Source organism: Callorhinus ursinus, unplaced genomic scaffold (genome assembly GCF_003265705.2).
Source record: "Callorhinus ursinus isolate GAN/ISIS: 27379988/994484 unplaced genomic scaffold, GSC_fseal_2.0 scaffold16, whole genome shotgun sequence".
NCBI classification, from domain to species: Eukaryota; Metazoa; Chordata; class Mammalia; order Carnivora; family Otariidae; genus Callorhinus; species Callorhinus ursinus.
Window position 1 is genome coordinate 3,368,182 of NW_027397078.1, and position 15,651 is coordinate 3,383,832.

Here is a 15,651-nt window from a genome sequence, read left to right on the forward strand (position 1 = left end):
AATGCTTATGTTAGAAGAGTCTCAAATCAATAATCTAAGCTCCTACCACCTCAAGAAACTAGAAAAAGGAGGATAACAATCCTTGGTATAGGATACAAAAGTAGATAAAGGTTTGGGAAGAATGAAGGTCAACTTCTATGAAATAGTAACATTGGATAGGTGGGTCAACCACTTAGGCCTGAAGTGGGCAGAGTATCTGGGCAGGAAGACAACCAAACTAATGGCCTAGTTTAGGTAAAGGTAGAAATTAAGCTCTGGGCTTTCTACAGCAGCTGACGAGCTTAAAAAATCGCAAGGAGACAGAGGAATAGGAATGTAAGCACCATAGGGCACATATTATCAACACATGCACATAATCCCACAGAGGGCCCCACTTGAGCAGGTGATTCACACACCAGTGGGATTCTCACCTGTCAGGGCATGCCTAGGAGGAGCCTATCTTACCAGGAATCTAGGTTCTTGAGGGAACATGGCATCTCCTAGTAAAGAAGGTGGTTCTAAGAAAAGACAATAGCTCACCAACATGACCCAGTGGTCCCCCAAGGTCTGAGGGAATGATTCAGAAAATGGGTATGAAGCATGTTACCCAGGTTTATCTAAAAGCTCAGCTTTCAAGGACTTGGTTCAGAATTCCAGTCAGAGAGGGGCCTGCCACAGAAACCTAAATAAGCTGACATGCAGCTCCTACAGCCCCAGGAGCTCCAGCTACCGAAGGAAGATCAAAGAGTCAAGAGCCTCAGCACAGACATCAGTGCCCTTAACTCATCCAGTGGGTACTGGATGAGTGGGTCACCCACAGGGGCAGAGTCAGGCATGTCAGTGGTATTAGCAACACTGGGGGCCGTGGTGCAAACACAGAACAGCCTCAATGCGCTGAAAGCACTAGCAGCCCAGCAAGGACTCTGCCCCAGAGGTCACCAAAAGTGCTAGAAGGAAAGAGAAGAGGAGGTAGATGATGCTTGGAGCTCTAGTATACCTAGTCAGGAAAATACAGCAGATACCTCCAGAATAAACTGGCTCTATCTGAAGACTTCCCTAGAAGCTGAAAAACTGTAACAGAGCTAGCAAAAGTCTATGGAGTAACTGTTATCCAGACTCTGGTTTCACCTCCAGGATGATATAGCCCACAGTATTTAGGACAGCTGTATTTCATGGTAGTAAAAGATGCAAGAGTGAATATAGTTATAGAACACACACACATATATAGAAAATATGTATGCATGCATAGTACAAAGAGATAATTATTTTCCTGTCACCTAAAACCTAAATTTCCAAATCAAGAGAATAATATTTTTACCCTAAAAATTAACGTGTAGGGCACTTGGGTGGCTCAGTCGGCTAAGCGTCTGCCTTTAGCTCAGGTCAGGACCTTGGGGTCCTGGGATGGAGCCCCTTATCAGGCTCCCTGCTCAGCGGGAGTCTGCTTCTCCCTTTGCCTCTGCCATTCCTCCTGCTTGCGCGCGCTCTCTCTCTGTCTCTCTGTTTCTCTCTCTCTCTCTCTCTCTCTCTCTCATGCACTCGTGTGTGCACTCGCACGTTCTCTCTCTGTCAAATAAATAAAATATTTTAAAAAATTAATGTGTATTGTGCATTTAAAATTGATTGTTTCTAGGAACTCTATGATGGGCGACTCACTTAAGAAGCTTAAATGTCAATGGGTAACATAAGTTAACTTGGGCCTAAAAACATCCTTAAGTGTACACATAGTACAAATGTGGCTCATTTGAGATGGAGGGAAGCAGTTGGGAGAAACAGCCCATGGACATCTCAATAGATTTTTGATGCCAGCTGGTAAGGCAGGTCTGGAGGCAAGAGGAAAGGCCAACTATAGGGGTAGGGGTGAGGGGCAATGTCAGGGTTCCTGGTTAGAGTTGGGATTTCCTCTTCATTTAAAAGTGATCAGCCATTTCCTCCCACTAGTCTCAGAGAAACAGCCTTACAAAAGAAGTCTACAGAAAGTCAACTAGGTAATTAGACTTGTAAAAAGCCCAACTCAGAAGCAGGAAAACAAAATTTAAATAATGGCCTTTATCTCTTCTAGCCAAGAAAACCTCCCTAAGCACCACCCCCTAATTGCCTGTCAAGTGACTCCAAATAAAAATCTTCTTCAAATAACTAGATAGAAACAGTTCTGGCTTTTCTTCCAATCAATTTCTCCTGATTTAAAGGGCTGATTTGATTGATTGCTTTATTTTTTTCCCTCAGCTTTACTGAGGTACAACTGACAAAATTGTAATATAAAGTATACAATGTGATTTTATATACATATACATCATGAAAAGATTCCCACCAAGTTAATACATCCATTATGTTACATAGGTACTTTTTTTTTCTTTTTGTGGTAAAAACACTTAAGTTCTACTCTCTTAGCAGCTTTAAGTATGTAATGCGGTATTGTTAACTACAGTCATCATATTATATATTAGATCCTACCCAGAGCTTATTCAAAGTTTATACCCTTTTACCAACCTCTGCCCATTGCCCCCACTCCTCAGTCCCTGGCAACCACTATTCTATTCTGTTTCTATGAGTTCAACTTTTTTTTTAAATTTTTTTATTGTTATGTTAATCACCATATATTACATTAGTTTTTAAAAAGAAATCATATAAGTGATATACCATGCAGTATTTGTCTTTTTCTGTCTGGTTTATTTCACTTAGCATAATACCCTCCAGGTTCATCTATGTTGTCACAAATGGCAGGATTTCCTGAAGAGCTAACTTTAAAAGTACAATAACGATGTGAAATATTGCTCTAGAACTGAAAACATTTAATATATGTTAATCGAGTAGTACTGTAATCAGTTAATAACTCTTCTACCTATTATCTAAGACGCTTATTCAAAGAGCAAAGTCTGATTTCTAGCTAACCTTTTCACACAGCTCAGATCACAGGACATTCTAACTCAACTCACTAGACATTATTCTAAACCAGGAGTTAGCAAACTTTTTCTGTAAAGGGCCAGAGAGTAAACATATTTTTTTGCTTTGCAGACCATTCGGTCTCTGGCTTAACTATTCAACCCTGTCACTGCAGCACGAAAGAAACCATAAACAATATGTAAACAAATGGACAGGGCTGTTTTCCGATTAAACTTCACTTATGGATGCTGAAATGTGAACTTCATATAATTTTCACATATCATGAAATATTCTTCTTTCAATTTTTTCCAACCATTTAAAATCAGAAAAATCCATTTTTAGCTTGTGGGCTGTATGAAAATAGGTAGCAGGCCAGATCTGGCTGGTAGGCTATAGTGTACCAATCCCTGCTCAAACCAAGACTTGATGCCTCCCAGAAGGAATTTAAAATTTCAGACTTTCCCTGATTAAAAAAAATAGACATGGGGCACCGGGATGGCTCAGTCAGTTAAGCGTCTGCCTACGGCTCTAGGCTCAGGTCATGATCCCAGGGTCCTGGGATTGAGCCCCACATTGGGCTCCCTGCTCAGTGGGGAGCCTGCTTCTCCCTCTCCCCCCGCTCATGCTCTCTCTCTAGCTATCTCTCTCTCAAAAAAAATCTTTTAAAAATAAATAAATAAAAATTAAAAAGTAGATATTTCAAACCAACATCTCACCATAAACTTTTGTTGTTAAAGTTTCAGCTTGAGGAGTAGGAGCAAACTCTGTTAAGTGTATAGCAAAATATTAGAGTGGAAAGAGAACTAGAAAATGAAGATACAGACCTGAAATTTACTAGGTATGTAAAGCTACAAAATGTAGTTCTTACTGGAGCTCAATTCCCCCCATCCTAGCCCATTTACAACAATCTTCCACACTGCATAATTTACTATAATTCTAAACCACAACTATAATTTACTAAACTCATGTTAATTTCTGTCTGGGATATATAGCAAATATTTCTATTTCTACTGTGTGCAGGTCCCTATGAAGCAAAGATACTTTCAAAACAAGCCTTTTATCATTATTATTCCAGGCTATTCTGGAATCTAGAGCCTACTTATGATACCCTGAATAGCCTGAGCAGTGAAAAAACCCAAATAGGATAAACCCGAAAAAATCCATGTCCAGACATATCCAAATCAAACTGCTAAACAAAAAGACAAAGAAAAAAATCTTGAAAGCAGCCAGACAAAAACTTTACATTACAGGAGTACCTATTACCTTTTATAGGGGTACAATAATTTGACATTACAGTGGATTTTTTTTTAGTCAGAAGAAAATGGCACATGTTTGAAGTGTGGGGAAAAAAGAACTGTCAACACATAATTCTATATCCAGCAAAACTATCCTCCAGAAATGAGAATTTATAGCCAGCAATCTGCTCTAAAATAATTGCTATAGGAAGTTTTTCAGACAGTTGGAAAATTATAGCAGACAGAAATTTAGAACATTAGGGGCAAAGGAACAGCAACATAAATTGGAAAATATTTGGGTAAATATAATACACTATTCTTCTCTTTAGTTCTTTAAAATATGTTTGACAACTGACAGCAAAAATGATAACGTGTGAAGGGATTTTCAATAGGTGTAGATGTAATATAAGAACATTCTAACATAAAGGGTGGAAGGTAAAGGGTAAGGTTTCTGCATTCCTCTTGAAGTGATAAAGTATTGATACTAAGCAGACTGCGCACAGCTAAATATGTGTATTATAATTCCTAGTGCAACCACAAAAATATGCAGAGATAAACTAAAAAATCAGAGTAGGTAAGTTAAAATGGAGCACTAAAAATGTTGAAATAACCCAAAAGAAGGCAAGAAAGTGGAAAAAAGGAAATAATAACAGAGGTTAACACAAAGAAGTAATTAAATGGTAGGCCTAAACCAAGCACATCAATAGTTACATTAAGTGTAATGGTCTAAATATACAATTAAAAGATAAAGAATGTCAGAACAGATTTTTAAAATATGACTGAACTACACACTGTCTATAAGAAAATCACTTCAAATATAATGATACAGGTAGGTGAAAAGTGAAAGGATGAAAAAAGATATATAATGCAAACAATGATCAAAAGAAAGAATCCAGAGCAAAGAAAATGATAAGGATAAAGTGGGATATAGAGAGACATGACATAATGCTAAAAGGTCATTAAGTCACCCAAAAGACTTAACAATCCTAAATGTGTACACACCTAACAACGGTGCTTCAAAATATGTGAAGCAAAAACTGTCAGACCTAAAATTAGTAGAAAAATCCACAATTATAGTTGGAGGCTTCAACACTCCTCTCTAATACATAGAACCAGTAGACAGAAAATCAGCAAGAACATATAAGAACTGAACATCATTATCAACCAAGTGGCATTAGCTGATATAATAAAGAACACTCTACCTGACAATAGCAGAATATATATTATTTCAACAAGACAGACTATACCCTAGGTCATAAAACAAGCCTCAAATATAAAAGAATTGAAATAATAAAATAAATAAATAAAATCTTTAAAAAGGGGGGGGCGCCTGGGTGGCTCAGTCGTTAAGCGTCTGCCTTTGGCTCAGGTCATGATCGCAGGGTCCTGGGATTGAGCCCCGCATCGGGCTCCCTGTTCGGCGGGAAGCCTGCTTCTCCCTCTCCCACTCTCCCTGCTTGTGTTTCCTCTCTCGCTGTGTCTCTCTCTGTCAAATAAATAAATAAAATCTTAAAATAAAATTATAAAGGGCGCCTGGGTGGCTCAGTTGGTTAAGCGACTTCCTTCGGCTCAGGTCATGATCCTGGAGTCCCGGGATCGAGTCCCACATCGGGCTCCCTGCTTGGCGGGGAGTCTGCTTCTCCCTCTGACCCTCTCTCCCCTCTCATGCTCTCTCTCAAATAAATAAATAAATAAATAAATCTTTAAAAAAATACATTAAAAAATTATAAAGAATATGCTCCCTGACCATAAAGAAATTAAAATAGAAATCAACAACACAGAAATAAGAGGAAAATTTCCAAATACTTGGATATTAGCTAGCATACATCTAAATAATCCATGAATCAAAGAGAAACTTTAAAGAGAAATTAGAATATATTCTGAATTAAGGAAAAATGAAAATACAGCATAACCCAATTTGTGGGCTACAGCTGAAGCAGTGCTTGGAAGGAAATTAATAGCATTAAATGCTCTTTTAGGGAAAAAAAAGATCTCAAAAAAACAATCTACACTTCTGCCTTAGGGAACTAGAAAAGGAAGAGCAAAATAAATCCAAAGCAAGGAGAACTAGGAAATAATCTAGATAAAGTAAAAATCAAAGAAACTGAAAAACAACAGAGAAACAGAAAAACAACAGACAAAGATCAATGAAAACAAAAGCTGGTTCTTTGAAAAGATCAATAAATTGATAAACCTCTAGCAAGATTGAGAGAGAAAAGAAGACAGAATAGCCATATCAAGAATGAAAGAGGGGATTATCACCATAGACCATGCAAACACTGAAAGGATAATAAATAGATATGATGAATAACTACGCACATAAATTAGACAACTTAAATGGGACAGATTGCTCAAAAACCACAAACTACCAAAATTCATTGAAGATGAAATAGACAATCCAAAATAATGCCATATCTATTAAGGAAATTAAATTCACAGCTAAGGGGCGCCTGGGTGGTTCAGACAGTTAAGCATCTGCTTTCGGCTCAGGTCATGATCTCAGGGTCCTGAGATTGAGCCCCACTTTGGGCTCCCTGCTCAGTGGGGAGTCTGCTTCTCCCTCTGCCCCTGTCCCTCCCCCCTACTCATGCTCTCTCTCAAATAAAAAATCTTTTAAAAATAATAATAAAAATGTACTAAATGGAGTTATACGCAAACAATGAATCATGAAACACTACATCAAAAACTAATGATGTAATGTATGGTGATTAACATAATAATAAAAAATAATAATAAAAAATAAAAGCTTCAGGGAACATGATTTAAAAAAATTCACAGCTAAAAATCTTTTTAAAAAGAAATACCCAGGCCCAGACAGTTTCACTGGCAAATTACAACATACATTTAAAGAAAAAAAACCCACCAATTCTGCAAGATCTCTTACAGGAAAGAGGAGAGGAGGGAATCCTTCCCAACTCATTTTATCAAGCCCTGATACCAAATCCAGACAAATGCAGTATAAAAATCAAACTATAGACCAATATCTCTCATGAAAATAGAAGCAAACATCCCCAACAAAATATTAGCAAATCTAATAGCAATATATAAAACCCAACAAACAAGTGGGGTTCACCCCAGGATTGCAAGGCAGGTTCAATGTCTGAAAACCAATCAATGTAAACAACCATATTAAGTCTAAAATGCAGCATGCACTCATGATAGACACTCTCAGCAAACTAGGATTACAGGGGAACTTTCTCGACCAGATAAATGAACTTCAAAATGAAAGACTTGAAGATGGGGGTGCCTGGGTGGCTCAGTCGGTTAAGTGTCTGCCTTCAGCTCAGGTCATGATCCCAGGGTCTTGGAATGGAGCCCTGCATGGGGTTCCCTCCTCAGTGGGGAGACTGCTTCTCCCTCTCCCTCTGCCTGTAGCTCCCTCTGCTTGTGCTTTGTCTCTGTCAAATAAATAAAATCTTAAAAAAGACTTGAAGATGAAACAGGAAAAAGATGTCCTTTTTCACTACTCCTTTAAAAAATAATTTTTTTTTGAGTATAGCTGACACACAGTGTTATCACACCACTCCTATTAAACATCATACTACAAGTCCTGGTCTGTGCAATAAGGGATGGGTGGATGGATGGATATATGGACTGATGCATAAGCAGATAAATGGCATACAGGGGCACCTGGCTGGTTCAGTGGGTGGAGCATGTGGCTCTTGATCTTGGGGTTGTGAATTGAGCCCCACTTTGGGTGTAGAGATTACTTAAAAATAAAACCTTAAAAAAAATAAATGGCAGGGCAACTGAGTGGCTCAGTCGGTTAAGCGTTTGTCTTTGGCTCAGGTAATGATCCCAGAGTCCTAGGATCGAGGCCCTCATCAGGTTCCTTGCTCAGCGGGGAGCCTGCTTCTCCCTCTCCCTCTGCCACTCCTCCTGCTTGTGCTCTCTGTCAAATAAATAAATAAAATCTAAAAAAAAATAAATCAGTGGCACTATCCCTACTCCTAAACATGACCTGCTTAGAACATGAACAGACATTTCTGCAAAGAAGACATCCAAATGGCCAACAGACACATGAAAAAGTGCTCAACATCACTCGGCATCAGGGAAATCCAAATCAAAACCTCAATGAGATACCACCTCACAGCAGTCAGAATGGCTAAAATTAAGTCAGGAAACGACAGACGTTGGCGGGGATGTGGAGAAAGGGGAACCCTCTTACACTGTTGGTGGGAATGCAAGCTGGTGCAGCCACTCTGGAAAACAGTATGGAGGTTCCTCAAAAGGTTGAAAAGAGAGCTACCCTACGACCCAGCAATTGCACTACTGGGTATTTACCCCAAAGATACAAATGTAGTGATCCGAAGGGGCACATGTATCCCAATGTTTATAGCAGCAATCTCCACAATAGCCAAACTATGGAAAGAGCCCAGTTGTCCATCAACAGATGAATGGATAAAGATGATGTGGTACATATATATACAATGGAATTTTACACAGCCATCAAAAAATGAAATCTTGCCATTTGCAATGACGTGGATGGAACTAGAGGGTATTATGCTAAGAGAATTAAGTCAGAGAAAGACAAGTATCATATGATCTCACTGATATGAGGAATTTGAGAAACAAGACAGAGGATCATAGGGGAAGGGAGGGAAAAATGAAACAAGACGAAACCAGAGAGGGAGACAAACCATAAGAGACTCTTAATCTCAGGAAACAATCTTAATCTCAGGAAACAAACTGAGGGTTGCTGGAGGGGAGGGGGGTGGGAGGAATGGGGGGGCTGGGTGATGGACACTGGGGAGGGTATGTGCTATGGTGAGCGCTGTGAACTGTGTAAGATTCATGAATCACAGACTTGTACCCCTGAAACAAATAATACATTATATGTTAATAAAAAAATAAAAAAAAAGAATATATCAGGGAATCTAACTTTTTTAAAGTCCTATAACAACCAGTTAGCTTAGCAAGGGAACAGGATATAAGGTCAATTCTAAAATAAAGCATATTCTATGTAGTGGCAATAAACAATAAGAAAATGATTATTTAAAAAAATATTTACAATAGCTCCAAAGAAATAAAATATTTAGGTATAAATCTAACAAAACACAGATAGGATCTGTATGATGAAAACTACAAAACACTGACAGAAGAAATAAGAGAAAATCTAAATAAATGGTGAAGTATACTATATTCATGTGGTGGAATGTTCAGCCTATTAAAGATGTTAATTATCTTCACATTCATCAGATTCATCATTAGATTTAATCTAATTCCAATAAAAATCCTAGCAGCATTGTTTTGTAAATATAGATAAGTTGACTAAAATTTATAAAGACCAGCAAAAGATCCAGAATAGCTAAAACAAATTTTACAAAGAATAGTTAGAGAAATCACACTAACTGATTTTAAGGCTTACAGTAAAGCTACAGTAATCAAGACAGTGGTGTTGGTAAAGTGATAAAACCTGACCAATGGAACAAAAGAGAGTTCAGATATCAACCCACATAAATATAGGCAACTGATGTTTGACAACGGTACAAAAACAATTTAAAGGAGGAAGGATAGTCTTTTGGACAAATGGTGCTGAACCAGTAAGATATCCACATGTAAAAAACAGACCTCCACCTAAACTTCCCATCATATACAAAAATTAACTGGAAATGGGCATAAACCTAAATGTAAAACATATTAACTATAAAACTTTTAGAAGAAAACACAGGAGAAAATCTTCATGATCTAAAGTTAATGAGTCCTTTTTAAAAAATGATAAATTGGACTTCATCAAAATTAAAATCTTGCTCGGTGATGGACACTGTTAAGAAAATGAAAAGCCAAGCCACAGATGCAGAGAAAATATTTGTTGATAAATTATGTAACCAACAGGGATTTTTTTATCCAGAATATTAAAAGAAAAAAAACAACAACTCTCAAAACTCAACAGTAAGAGGGGTGCCTGGATGGCTCAATCAGAGGAGCATGCAACTCTTGATCTCCAGGTGGGGAGTCCAAGGCTCATGTTGGGTGTAGAGATTACTTAAAATAAATAAATACATACGGGGCCTGGCTGGCTCAGTTGGTAGAGTGTGTGACTCTTGATCTCAGGTTTGTGAGTTCAAGCCCCATGTCTGGTGTAGAGATTACTTAAAATCTTAAAAATAAATAAACTAAATTAAAAAAAAAAAGCCTCAATAGTAAGAAAACAAACTACCAAACTTTTTGAACAAAGACTCCTCTCAACAAATACTTGAGCAAACTACTTATTTCTGATGGGTTCAATAAAAGTCATGAATCTGAAGTCAGGCTGGCTTTTAAAAATTTTAAGGGTGAGAGCAATGCTCCTTCCAGCTCTCCACGTCCTAGGGCAGAAGCGGGCCCAACTGATTACTTTTTCAAAAACACTTTATGGTGAAATATTAAAGAATTTTGTTTTAATAATCACCAGGAAAAAAATGGGTTGAAAATGTTTCCCCTACTTATGTCCCATATCCTTAATCCACTCCACCCCCTCCTCCCTGGTGTTTTAGAATTTTGGTTCAGAATTTCTCTGCAGAGGATTCCCTATGCTGCATGGGAAGTTGGCACTTTGGTCTTTGTATGAATGGGTACCATATCTGGATTATTTCTGAATTTGAGTTTTTATTGCAAGATATTTGTTTTATGCCTCTTTCAATAAAGTCATCAAGCTGATTCAGAATATTTATAAATACCAGTTGTTAGTGAACCATGTTTTAACCTGCCTTTCCTGTTTCACAGGACGTTTCAAATTTGTATGTATTTAATACTCAGTGGTCTTGTAGATAACTAAGCTTTTATTAATGCAAAAAAGACCCACTCTTTTGCTTGATTCTGTGGGTGCTGACAGGGCAGACTGCAACCCTCCATTTGGGCTCACTCTCTTCTCCATTATCATCCTAGACAACTGCAAATCAATGATTGACACTGAGTACCAGTGGAGCCTGCCTGAGGCAGAGGGCGGGCGGGGGTGGTCAGGACTGAGCAGTGCCTAGTGCCTGGAACACACTGGGCATTTGCTGAATTGTTGATTTGATTACGCTGTTCAGTAGTGTGAAGAGGAAAGTGTTAAAATAAAACCTGTTAGGGAAAAGGAGGCTCTATCACAACGAGCTGCAGTATATTTTGCCAAAGCTATTAGATTTTTGAGGCAGCTGGTAGTTTATCAATTTTTATTGCTCCAATATAGTTATTTTATGGCCATTACTAGCAAAAGGATTATAAGGAATAGTGTTTGACAGGAAAGAAGGGCCCAGTGTGAGTCTGTTTGCTCTGGATCTCCTAAAACAAAGGTTCTTAATGTCATCCTCTTGGCTTATAAATAGAACAATAACATGATAGGAAGGAACATCAGTTTCTCATTTTGTGAGAGTAGTTCCAGAAAGTCTTTCTGCAGTGTTTTGCAGAGGTATCCAGTGTACCAGCATGGTCACAAAGGTATTTCGAGGTGCTGGTACAGCATTAAAACTAGCAATCAGTAGTGGATTTCAGGGACTTTGTACAGGATAGGGCATGATCCACAGGCAATGCTGTAGGATGTTTCGGGTGTCAAAAATATAATTTTCAAAATTAAAAACATGACTCATACAAATACAGAGTGAACACATGTCAAAGACTACTTTATTAGAGAGGGAACCAGGCTGATTCAAAGAATATTGGAGAGATTTGGTATACATCAGCACTAAAATTAAAAATGCTACAATAAGATAGCTAAAGTGGATAGAAAAGTGGTTAATGTCCTATAGGACAGTTAATCTGTACTCTCTGGGATTATTTCTTCTACCAAACATAATTTTAATATCTCTACCTGACAAAAATCTTTAAGTTAACATGTCACTTCCAAAGATGTAATCCCTCAGAGAACTAAATAATCCTTGGGTGGACCTGTTAGTCAATGTTCCAGTATAACAATGAAAGAACATTTGGCCATCTTTTTTGTATTATTTTTCATTTTTAAATAATTCCTGCTAACAGAGGGCTAATAGTTTATTTTATACCTGAGTAAGTCTTTGTAAGTAAAATTAAGGTTCTAGGGGGCCAGCTTTAGAAGAGTGAGTTGGTGCTTATATATTTTACTCTACACAAGCATTCCAAAATAGTCATTTATTTGCCTTTCAAACCAACCACAGGAATCTTAGAAGTTATCTAAGATCCAGCCATCTCCTAGGGCATGTATGCTTTCTTTAGCAGTCTTGACAGATGATCCTGAAGTATTTGTGTGCAAGGAGGAAGGAAACTAATGCGAGTACTTATCATGTGCAAATTTATTTTCAAAGGGCCAAATTCCTTTTCTCACGGTAACATGTAACCTATATATTTGCCACATTTATCAAATAAATGGATTTCTTCAGTATAATTGCCTTGAATTACACCTTAATTCTAAAAATCTATACACGGTATAATCTATCCTTCTTAACGTACAATTCAAGTTTTGAAAAATGCATACTGTTGTAATTACCACCACAAACAAGGTACAGAACAGTTCCCTACAATGAGATACCACCTCACACCAATCAGAATGGCTAGCATCAAAACGGCAAGAAATAACAAGTGTTGGCAAGGATGTGGGGGAGAAGGAACCCTTGTGCACTACTGGTGGGAATGTAAATTGGTGCAGCCACTATGGAAAACATTACGGAGGTTCCTCAAAAAATTAAAAATAGAAATACCATATGATCCAGTAATTCCACTACTGGGTATTTACCCCAAGAAAACAAAAACACTACTTTCAAAAGATAAATGCACCTCTACATCTATGGCAGCATTATTTACAATGGCCAAGAAATGGAAGTAACTCAACTGTTCACCCATAGATGAATGGATAAAGATGTGGTGTACACACACACACACACACACACACACACACACACACACACAGGAATATTACACAGCCATAAAAAAGGATGCTATGTGCAACAACATGGATGACCTAGAGGGTATAATGCTATGTGAAATAAGTCAGAGACAGACAAATACCATATGATTTCACTCATATGTAGAACTTAAGAAACAAAACAAGTGAGCAAACAGGAAAAAAAAGGAGACAAAAAAATCCAGACTCTTAAATACAGAGAACAAACCAGCGGTTGACAAAGGGGAGGTGGGTGAGGGTATGAGTGCAACAGATAAAGGGGATTAAGAGGTAAAAACTTCCAGTTATAAAATGATAAGTACAGCTTAGGGAATGTAGTCAATAAAACTGTAATAACAGTGTATGATGACAGATGGTGACTATACTTATCATGGTTAGCACTGAATACACAGAATTGTTGAATCACTATGTTGTACACCTGAAACTAATATAACACTGTGTCAATTATACTTCAGTAACTTTTTCAAAAATTTGGCAACCTTATAAAAAAGATATAGAACAGTTCAAGCATAATTGCTTTTCAAATGTCAATTAATCAACAAGTATTTATTGACTACTTATATGTCCAGTGGTCACTGGTTAGTTTTTGGGGACAGCAGGAAAGTATGAAAAGGCAGAAGTAAAAATTATGCCTGCCTCCAAAAGAACTTCTACAGTCTGATCAGTGAAGCACAGTTTTACACACATGAACCAAGCACAAATAAGCAATCTACTAAGTAATGATCTGCATGAGATGTGGATTCTGGTATTGATACTGCCAACATATGAACTGAATAAGCCATTTTTATGGTTATTTCTTATCTGGGCATTCCTTTCCTCATTCATAACTCAAAGGGGTTGTCTGAGACTATCTCTAAGGTCCCCCCTAATTATAAGCACATGTGCATCACATAATGAGGGTTCAAAGTCATGGTGGAGGGCTGGGAAGTTGAGAATAGCTTTATGGCATTCAGGCAGTCCATGGGTTGACCCTACAGAGTTAGTGAACAAGGGCAAGTAGTGAGGGTTTGAGAGGTATAACCTGTCATGGGGCTGCGAAGGGAGCAAATGGATGGATGTTGGTCCAACGGAGCGCGGAAAAACCACAAGGTGTTCCTGAAGACAGTACTGAGTCCAAGCTTTGAACGGTTTGAGAGCTAGAGAGAGACATGAAGATTTGAAAGCTTATTTGTCTATTAAGTAAAGAGAGGAGTGACACCATGATGACAGTGATCCACAATAATCTCCTAAAAAAAACCTACCATGGGGCATGTCTTCCAGGCCCTGGGAATACAACAGTACAAACCAGGCCCTTTCAGTTATGTATTACTGCACAGTAAGTCACCCCAAAACTTAGTGGCTTAAAATAACAACCATTTTATGTGCTCACAATTTTGTGGATCAGGAATTTGGGGTAAAATCAGCTAGGTGGTTCTTCTGTTAGTGTTTCTAGGGTCTTTCTTAGGGTCCCTCATATGGTTAGTCATCTGGCAATGTGACTGGGCCTCAATGTTCTAATATGGCCTCACTCACATGTCTGATGGTTGGCTGTTGACTACCTCTCTTGCCACATCATCTTTTCCTCCAGCATGCTAGCTGGGCTTCTTTACAAGGTTGTTTCAGGGTTCCTAGGGAGCAAGGGGAAAGCTACAAGACTTCCTGAGACCCAGGCTCAGAAGTCACACAGAGCGACTCACGCTGCATTTTATTTTGGCCAAAGCAAGTTACAAGAACAGCGCAGATTCTGGGAGTAGAGAAACAGACTTTACCTTGATGGGAGATGCTGCAAAATCACATACATACAGAAGTGAAAGGACTTTGTGGCTATTAACCATTCTATCACACCATCCCATTTGGGAAAATGAGTGCTGAGCACATTAAGTCCTGTGGGCCGTCAAAGGTGAAAGGAACCATGTGAGGTAAAAAAGATAAACTTTTGAGCGGGTCCTGAGGAATACACAGGATAGAACAAACCCAGAGGAATGTGGAAAACTTCAGGCAAAGGCAGTACACACAGAAGTAGCAGGATGACTCATAGTATGTTTAGATTCTAGTGAATGCACACTTAGGTAGAATGAGTAGAGAAGAGGACTTGAAAAGTAAGAGGTAAGGATGGTGGGAAAGGTTATGATTGGATGGGGGAGACTTTAACTGTTAGGCTCTTAGGAATACAGACACTACCCACCATGCAGGGAGCAGCAAGGGTCAGTGGTGGCCTCGTGGTGGGAGTGGGAATGGTAGTGTAGGGAAGAGACCTTTAGAGCTTGCATCTTTGTGGAGAGCAGTCTGGAAGGAAGTTGAATTGGGCCTGGAGTATAGTGGCATAGAGATCATGGCAACAAAACAGCCTAGAGATGGTTTCCCTAAAGGGAAGTGCCTTCATGGATTCTCTTCAAGAGGTTAAAGGGCATAACTGGAGCTTTTACAGCCAGGTTTATTTAGAAGTATAAAAACATGTTTTTTTTTTAAGATTTTATTTATTTGACAGAGAGACTGAGTGAGAGAGCACAAGTAGGGGGAGCAGCAGAGGAAGAGGGAGAAGCTTGTGGAGCTTGATCCCAGGCCCCTGGGATCATGACCTGAGCCAAAGGCAGATGCTTAACCGACTGAGCCACCCAGGCGCCCTGAAGTATGAAAAATGTTTATCCTGGATTTAAATTGGTTATCCCAGGGAGAGCCAAACTTAGGCTCAACACACACACACACACACACACACACACACACACACACACACACACA

The 15,651-nt window shown here is 38.6% G+C and overlaps 1 protein-coding gene across 9 annotated transcripts in view; it reads right to left on the reverse strand.

Annotated features, from left to right (window-relative positions):
• The window catches only part of JADE3 (jade family PHD finger 3), a 142,030-nt gene that overhangs the window by 109,417 nt on the left and 16,962 nt on the right, over positions 1-15,651 (reverse strand). The window contains exon 2 of one of the 9 annotated variants that reach the window (XM_073901861.1): positions 13,955-14,069. The exons of 7 other annotated variants lie outside the window; for them this stretch is intronic. The gene's annotated coding sequence lies outside the window, so the exon portion shown is untranslated. Of the gene's footprint in view, positions 1-13,954; positions 14,070-15,651 lie in introns of those variants that run through there. One more of the 9 variants, XM_073901867.1, reaches the window with a different exon arrangement.